The sequence below is a fragment of the Aedes aegypti genome, chromosome 3, assembly GCF_002204515.2.
Source record: "Aedes aegypti strain LVP_AGWG chromosome 3, AaegL5.0 Primary Assembly, whole genome shotgun sequence".
Classification (NCBI taxonomy): Eukaryota; Metazoa; Arthropoda; class Insecta; order Diptera; family Culicidae; genus Aedes; species Aedes aegypti.
This window is the reverse complement of record NC_035109.1, coordinates 212,677,665-212,687,423: the sequence shown is the minus strand read 5'-3', so window position 1 is coordinate 212,687,423 and position 9,759 is coordinate 212,677,665.

Genomic DNA, 9,759 nt, shown 5'->3' with positions numbered 1-9,759 from the left:
TTAGGTTGCGAAAGTTGAAAATCTTACTTTCGTCGTTTTGTAAATCCGGAAATTAAACGTTCTAAAAGTGAAAAATCGAGCTGGTTCAGAGCAAAACGTGTAGAATTTCGTCTGTGAAACACATAGAATCGATAAAGTAAGTTTGTATACTTTTTTGACTTGAGTCTATATGAATAAGTTTTCGAGAAGTCGTCTATCAATCCGAGCTCCGAAGTAAAATAGCATGAAACATGGTGCCAGAAGTGGCTGAGTATACGGGAAAATGGTTGTAGCAAGTATTTGTGATTACCGTTTGTCGAAACAACCATAGCGATCGAAGGAAGATAATTGCTCCGTGATAGTTTTGTGAAATTCGGAATCAGTGCGAATTATCGGAAAAAAAAGATGGCGACTGAGCATACGGACGATGGAATGGAAGGAGCCGCTGGCGGGCACAACAGCAAAAGCAGAGGTCAAGACGACAGCTCTACATCGCCTATCGTTGCAGCCGCCATGTCAGCAGCCGCCGCAAAAATGTTCAACAATAACATCCCGTTTCCCGAGCCGCTAGTTATGACAGGCAATGTGCGTCAAAATGTTGATGATTTCATTGAGGGTTTTGAAATCTATCTCATCGCTTCGGGTTTAGAAAACCGCGAGGAGCGAGTGAAAATAGCAACGTTTAAAGCAGCTTTAGGAGTTGAATCTCGGAAAATTTTCAATAATTGGCCGTTACAAGCAGCGGAAAAAGATACCGTGGTGGCCTGCTTGGCTTCATTGCGGAACTACATGATGCCGAAGCGAAATGTTAAGCTAGCGCGTTACGAGTTTCTACAGTGTAAACAACAACCGGCAGATGGAGTGAATGAAGAAGAATCCGTGGTACAGTTTATAAACAGAGCCAGAGCGCTTGTGAAGGATTGCAACTGGGGCGATCTTGAAGAAGAAATGTTGCGAGACGTGATTGTAGCCGGCCTTCGTGATACCCGTATGAAGAAAGCGTTCATCGATAAAGTGGAACTTACAGCGGTGGATGTCATCAATCAATGTATGTCAGAAGAAGCTACGAAGATGGAATTGGAAAAGAACAAGTGGCTAGAAGAAGAACGACATTCTGTGAATAAAGTGTACTCAAAACAAAACAAAATAAAGCAGTGTGCCTACTGTGGTAAAGGATACCATCGCAATCTGCAAGAGTGTCCAGCATGGGGAAGCACTTGCTTCTATTGCCATCAGCGCAACCACTTCGAAGCTATGTGCAGGAAGAACCAAGAAGATAGGGAATTGCACAGGAAGAACAAAACACGTTCCAGTAAAATGGTGCATAAGATCAGCGACTCGGAATCTGAAGAAAGTTGTGCGGAAACAGAGCCTAAGGAGGAAATTGTGGATACTGTCGAGTACCTGTATAGTATCGATCAAGAACATGGCGGTTTGTTGAAGGCAGACTTGAGCTTCGGAACAGAGAACAAATCCAAAAAAGTGAAATGCATACTGGATACCGGTGCATCGTGCAACGTGATCGGCCTCCCTACGTTGTTAGAGATTTTGGATGGCAAATCGGTAGAACTTGATAAACAGCAACCAGTCTTGAAGGGATTTGGTGGCTCATCAACTAGAGCGTTGGGCAGAGCTACATTGGATTTGCGACACAACGATAAGCAGTATAAAGCCGTTTTCACCGTTGTTGATTTTCGACAGATACCGATATTGTCGATTCACTCGTGTCTAAAGTTAAATCTATTGAAACTGTGCTTGTCGGTGTCGGCTGAACATGAAGTTACTGCGAAGAATATCGTTGCCAGATATCCAGGCGTGTTCCAAGGAATTGGTAAATTAGCTGGAGATGTTCACTTGGAAGTTGATCATTCAGTAAAGCCGGTGGTACAACCAGCACGCAGGATCCCAGTTACCTTGCGCGAGGAACTGAAAATTCAGTTAGATGAAATGGAGAAGCTGCAAATAATTTCGAAAGTGAACGAACCAACGGAATGGGTGAGTAATCTTGTCCTTGTAAAACGAAATAACAAAATTAGAGTCTGCATCGATCCTGTTGTTTTAAATACTGCTCTTAAACGTCCTCATTATCCAATTCCAACTGTCAATGAACTTCTACCTGAACTATCAAAAGCTAAAATTTTCACTACGGTTGACGCAAAATATGGACTTTGGCAGGTGCAGCTGGATGAGGAAAGTTCGCGGCTTACGACTTTCTGGACTCCCTACGGTCGGTATCGTTGGTTGAGGATGCCGTTTGGGATTTCACCCGCTCCAGAAATCTTTCAACAGAAGCTACATAAAACAACACACGGATTGAAAGGAGTTCGAGTCCTAGCAGATGACGTGATAATTTTCGGATGTGGGAGCAGTTCAGAAGAGGCCATGATAGATCACAATAATAACCTCGATGCGTTTCTCAAGAGAATGAGTGAAAAAAACGTCAAACTCAACAAGGACAAGATACGTCTTTTCCAACAGCAAGTGAAATTTTTTGGACACATTCTCACCTCGGCGGGAGTAAAACCAGACCCTGAAAAAGTTCGTTCCATCATCGATATGCAACCACCGCAGGATGCTGCAGGGCTTCTCCGATTTTTGGGAATGATCACCTACCTCTCCAATTATCTGCCTAAATTGTCGACGATAGCTGAACCTCTAAGAAGACTAACTGGGAAGCAAGAAGCATGGAGATGGGAAGAAGAACACGATGCCGCGTTCGTTAAATTGAAGACGATGGTTTCACGAGCTCCTGTGCTGAAATATTTCGATGTCGATAAGGAGGTCACTATTCAGTGTGACAGTACTCCTGCAAGGAGGTCAGCCTGTGTGTTACGCTTCGAAAACGTTGACACCAACGGAAAGAAGGTACCGTCGTTGGGGGTGACAATGGGTCAAAAAGGGATATGTGCGATTTATTTTTTGAATAACTATCGCAATTTAACTCCAATAAACTTCAAATTTGGTGTGTATGTACTTTGATGGTACATTAACAACTGTTCAAAAAATTAAAGACAAATATTTATTCACAGCGGCACCACAAGTGAATCAAAAATGACCCAATCTCACCCCATAGAGGGGGTGACATTGGGTCACTGTAATTAAAATAACTTGTTTTTGAGAATATGATTTCAAAACCATTCATAATTGAAAAATATTGATAAAAAACGATGCAAACAAGACAAACAGATATCTAAGATGTTTCACAAGTATGATAAACCAACTTGAAAGAAAGATTGTACAGAAAATTGAAGAGCTATGAGAAAAAATATGTAAACCCAACATTTATCGTCAAGTTTACATAAATTTTCTTGGTTTTTCCCTCAAATTGTCTTCAAAGTCTCATTCCCATTGCTATAAAGCCTATTCAGTTTCCTCAAAGGTGTACTGAAACAGTGATTATTTTAAACCTTCGCAAATAGTTAAATTTCGGTGTGACATTCAACGATCAATAAATTTCAGGCAGAAGTTGACGTCATAATCCCAGTATTTCAGCGATCCAACTCATTTGTACTTCCGTGAGATGTTTCTATTATATGAAAACACTGATAAATAATCAAATTTAGAAAAAAAAACACCCTTTAATAAAAATTTACGATGTTGCTGCGTACGAAACACAGTTGCTGGTTTGAGAAGTTGTCAAAATGCGTTATATTGTTATTCAATGCACGGAATACTCAAGTAGACTTGTTTGATGTTTCAGAGATGCTGTATATAGAAAGAATAAACACATCTTAATGAAAAAAGAGAGCACCCGGCACCGTAAAATGTCAAAAAAGTGGACTTGGAATTTCATTTACTATCGTTCTTGCTTGACCCAATCTCACCCCCATTTTCAATGTTTTAGACATCGTGCCGAAAAAAATGATTTTTTTGTGGGAAAATCAAACAGATTCTGGAAAATACCTGTGATGTGTAATGAAAAGACTTTCAACATTCTACTAATACAACAATAGAGGCTAGAGTACATGCGTGATACTTTGTACAGGAGAAATTTAATGTTGTAAATTTTATCTAGTTTCAACATGCAAGTTTATTGATATAGTAAACAAAAACTACTATTTCTAAAAATGTATATTGTTATGAATTATGTGTAATAATATGTCCCCTATCATATGAATGATTAATTTTAATAATATCAGCGTTATTAGCTGAAATATTTAACAAAACATATTTTTCCGTTTTGACCCAATCTCACCCCCTAGACCCATTGTCACCCCCATCGACGGTATGCACAAATTGAAAAGGAAACATTAGCCATACTGTATGCCTGCCGGAAATTCGAGATGTATATTATCGGGAAGGACGTTACGGTTCAGACTGATCATCAATCTTTGTTGCGGATCTTCAAGAAGCCATTGAATGAAGCACCGATGAGACTTCAACGAATGCTATTAGGATTGCAAAGGTACAAGGTTAAGCTACTATTTAAGCCTGGAAAGGAAGTCGTTATCGCCGACATGTTATCAAGGGCAGCACTTACTGAAAGTGACCTTACTGACAGAAGTATTTACGATGTCTACACAATGGACATGGACTTCACACTGGCGGACTATGAAGCGATCAACTCAGCGGAGTATATACCTATTTCCGACTTTCGTCTGGATCAACTTCGCCGAGCATCGTCTGAAGATCCGGATATCCAAACAATCATTCGATTCATTGTGGACGGGTGGCCTTTAACGATTGGAGAGTTGCCAGAGAGAATGAGGATTTACTGGAAGTACAAAAACGAATTCTACACCCAGAACAGATTGGTCTACAGGAATAATCGTATATTGGTACCGGTTAGTCTTCGATCAAACATTTTGGAACGTTTGCACACTTCTCACTCTGGTCTCGAAGCAACAATGAAACTCGCTCGTGACACTGTTTTTTGGCCAGGAATCAATGACCAAATACGCCAACGCATTCAGAGTTGTTATTCTTGTCTGAAATTTGCCCCAAATCAACAAAGAGAACCTATGCAAACACATCAAATTCCATGTTACCCATACCAAAAGATCTCTCTCGATTTGTGTGAGCTCCAACTCAAAGGCAGCAAACACGTGTATTTGATAACGGTTGATCATTTTTCTGACTTCATCGAAGTCGATGAGCTCCAAAGAAATGCAACCGCTTCGAATGTGGTCAATAAGTGCCGCCAAAACTTTGCCCGGTACGGCACTCCGATGTATGTAACAACTGATGGTGGTCCGCAGTTCAACAGCGCTGAATTCAGGAAGTTGGCTACGGAGTGGGAACGGCAAAGCAGAAGCAGCGGTGAAAATAATTAAACAGTTGCTAAAGAAAACAGGAGAAACTAATTCGGATTTTTGGAAAGCATTACAACAGTGGCGTAACGTTCCGAATAACTGTGGAAGTTCTCCGGCACAAAGGATGTTCTGTCGTCGTATAAGATTCAACGTTCCTATGGCTGAAGCAAAATACACATCACATATTCAAGCGGGAGTAAAGGAGCGTATTAAGAAGAATCGTCAAACTGCAAAGTACTACTATGATCGCACAGCGAAGAGTCTTCCACCGTTGGAAATAGGACAGCCAGTATTTGTTAAGAAAAAACCTACTGACAATACGTGGTTACCTGGAGAAGTAAAGGCTACCGCAACTGATCGATCCACAATCGTTGACGTTCGTGGTCAGCAATTACGGCGTGATAACGTGATGATCAAACGTGTACCGCAAGCAGCTTCTCATCATTCACTACTATCTGGAAACGAGGTCACAGCAAGGTCTGATAATAGCCGGAAACCTGAACCACAGCTGGATGCAAATCCCACGATTGATTCCAGTAATCAAGGAACACCATCTAGACCATCCTCAGCACCGGAAGTGACATCGGAGCGACCCAAAAGACGTATTCTTGTTCCCAAACGTTTTAAAGATTTTGAAATGTATTGATAAGCTCAATTCTTCAATTGATGAAAAGGGAGATGTTACATGTTTTACATAAAAATGTAATGACTTTGTTTTGAAAAATGGTTTGGCAACACTGATCAAATAAAAAGCAGTTTTGAATTCCTGACGCTGTGAACAAGTCGTCTATCAATCCGAGCTCCGAAGTAAAATAGCATGAAACACATGATGCGAACGGTCTAGGGTTATTAAAATATCAATAAATTGGTGTTTCGTCCAAGGAAGGGGGCCTACGTTGTGTCGATGAAGGATCACGGGGACGACGACGAAGAAACAACACGATGGATTTCAACTTCTAACTAATTGAAACTTTATTGCCACCGAGAGGCAACGTGCCTACTCGGTGGGGAGAGAAAGAAACTATATACAGAGCATACAAAATACTGTCGCCTTTTATAGGTGACACGGTACGGAGACGAAAAACGTTACACAGAAGAAATATGCGCGCAGCTGCATGTTGGATGATGCCTATCGTTGAGTTGGGCTGACGATGCATTGAAGCTATTCATCATCGTCGGGAACCGAACAATTGGTGGTGCGTTGAATGGTTCAACTTCTACACACGATAGCGATGATGACGACTGCAGTGTGAGCGCAAACATCCCGGCGCCTCAAAACGAAATTGAAATTTCGTTTTCTAGGGTTTCAATGCTAGTAATGAACCCCTTAGTAGCTGAAATTCATTCTAGACGCTTTTCCGCAATGATATCTCAGACGCATATACGTTTTGTGGAGTCTAACAACAAATTCAATGTCTTTACTTCATAGTACGTCTATGAAACATACAAAATCATTCGATTTTTCCAGCGAAATATGCATTTGAAAAACTGTTGTCCGAATGCCTATTATGGACCCTCCCGGGGTCCATAATAGGATTGTTTAAAAATTTGACGTTGCGTATTATGGACCCTCCATTTGATTCCCATGTAATCCAGCTCGCTGCCGACGAGCCTATTATGGACCCACCTGGAAATGCGTATTATGGACCCTCTTGTGTGGTTTCATTTACAAAACTGTTCAAATATCTGCATTTATGCGTCTCAAACCAAATATTTTACCTGAAACTGCTGACTAACAATGTAATAAAGTTGCTTTGAGTGTTAATTTTATGTTTTTCTGTAGGGCTTCCATAATACGCAAAGGGTCCATAACCGGCATCGACTCCCTATTTGCCTGCCTCTGATCGATGGATGGATGCCGTGGATGTCGTCTGCTTGCTTGTTGTAGGTAGGATGGGAGATGATCGTTGTTGGTACGGGTGCAATAATTTGATTTGATTGATACGGTTGGTTCGTGGATGGATCTAATGGGATGCTGGCTGGTAGGAGATTCCTGCTTGACGGACGACAAGCATGACCTGACTACGCCGAGTGGAAGGTCGGAATTCCTGAGCGCCAACGGATACTGCCGATGATCGAGCCGGAAATGAAGCGCCTAGCTTTGGAAGATCGACACGCCGGTGGATGGAATTACCGGTTGACTAGATCGCTTGGAAATGATGGATGGGCCGTCGGACATGATGCCATCATGGTCCGAAATGTGGACGCGCCGGTCCGGAGGATTGATGATTTTGCTTGGATGTGCCGGTATTTGGAGGTACTAGTCCACGGAGTATGTAAACTAGTGTGGAGAGCATGCCTGCTCAGAAAATGGATGAACTCGCCGGTCCGGAAAGATATAACACTGTTCCATAGACACTCTGGATCGGAGGAGTGTTTTCGCTTATCCAGAGCTTGGACACACCGGTCCGGAGGGAGGAAGTGTAGGTCCATTTGTTTCTGTCGTCGTCTCGTCCATGCCTGGGTTGATGATCACCACTTGCCTACGTGTAGCGACCGATCTTGGATTCCGTCGGATGGATTATACGGTTCGCGATCGCTTCCTAGCGATCGATCCTGGGTTTGGACGGTCCGTGGTCGCTCCTTGGCGGCCAATCCTGGTCACGGCACCAAAGTTTCACCGGGGAAGGAATGGGCCGCGAATCCTGGTCACGGCACCAATGTTTCGTCCAAGGTGGAGCCCTACGTTGTGTGGTGGAATGACGGGGACGGCGACGAAGAAACAACACGATGGATTTCAACTTCTAACTAATTGAAACTTTATTGCCACCGAGAGGCAACGTGCCTACTCGGTGGGGAGAGAAAGAAACTATAGGGGAAGATGGCCCAATACGCACAGATGGGGTAAAATGGCCCGACTCATTGAATCATTCCTAGAACGTTTCAATCTGTATAATTTGCCAAACGGCGTTCAAATACGTTTACCCAAGAAGTGGTGCTACAATCCATGGACATAAACTCATAGATTTTTACTTAATTTTCCGGTGATATTCAACACTTTTCACTTTATTGCCTAAATATTAAGGTTTTCCGTTGACTTTATTAACCAATAAGCGTTTCCATGCCACAGAGCAAAATCATGGGGAAGCATGATTGCTAACTCTTCGAACTCCATACTAAATGGCATTTTACCCCACCCATTTGGTCATTTTGAACCACCCCAATTTTTTAACCAACTTTTCGACACGATTTAAAACCGTGGTAGCTAGCAAATATTGTAAAGTTACTGTTAAGACTTCGAATGGCCTTCAAATGTGGATCTTATTACAAGAAAACGACACAAATCCTTAAAGTGGCATTTTGGACCATTTTGCCCTACATATATACAACTAGCGTGCGCCTTTTATAGATGACACAGTACGGAGATAGATAAGTGGAAATGAAAGGAATCGTGCGCACTGCTGTACGCTGGATGGTGCCTATCGCAGCGTTGGGCTGACGATGCGTTGAAGCAAAAGAACCAAACAATGGGTAACAAATTGAATGGTTCAATTTGCGCTTGGCTTGGGTGATGCTGCCGTTGTCGGTATGAGATCGAACAATTGGTTTTATTGATATTATAATACTGAAACACTAAAACTACAGTCGAAGCTCGTTATAACGACAACTTTTATTGCGACAAATCTCTCTATAACGACATTTCCAATGGTCCCTCCAAGTTCCCACACTAAGTTCAACGTTTATAGCGACATTTCTCTGTTTCGACCGTTCTCTATTGCGACATTAGTGTTATATTCAATAGTTACTCAATATAACGACATTCGTTTAGCTATTTTAGTACATATTATGATCGTTCTATTCCTCCATGCTCCATAACGACATCCAACCTCTTTATAACGACGATTTTATAGCGACATCTCCGTATACCAACGGTCCCTTGCGATGTCGCTATAACGAGCTTCGACTGTACATATACTTTGCAGTTCAATTAAATGCAAAAATAAGCAAATTTTTCTTCAGTTTGTCCATCAAAACCCCAGTATAGGCTTGAGTGAAAGCAAAAATACTAAACCTCTCACCGCTTAGCGAATACTTAACGGATTCGAATTTTTTTTTTTGTCGGTATACTGATACACATATCTAGTTTCTAGGAGCAGCCACAAGAACTTAGGAATATTTCTGTGGCCGGAGTTATTCCGATGTGTCACTGGATTAAGTCGGGTAAAAAAGGACTATTTTTTGGAACATGCCAAGTTAACTTTATATATTTGCAATGACAATAATTTTAATTTGCATGAACCATTATGATCTGATAATGTTGAATATTACAAATTAAAAGGTTTGTACTATTTAGAATATACCGAATATGGCCATTCGAACTTAATGCCCTAAAGAACCGGCTATAGATTTGTTCAATACTAAACCGTTTCAATTATCGAAAAATAGAGATAAAACATAATAGTTTACTAAAATACGTTCCCATTTGCTAGGCACAGATGTTTAGATACAATTTGACCACTTCATCGTAAATTTGAGACATTCTGGGGACTCAAAAATTGTCATTTGAAGCGTCATTCTAATGCAGGAC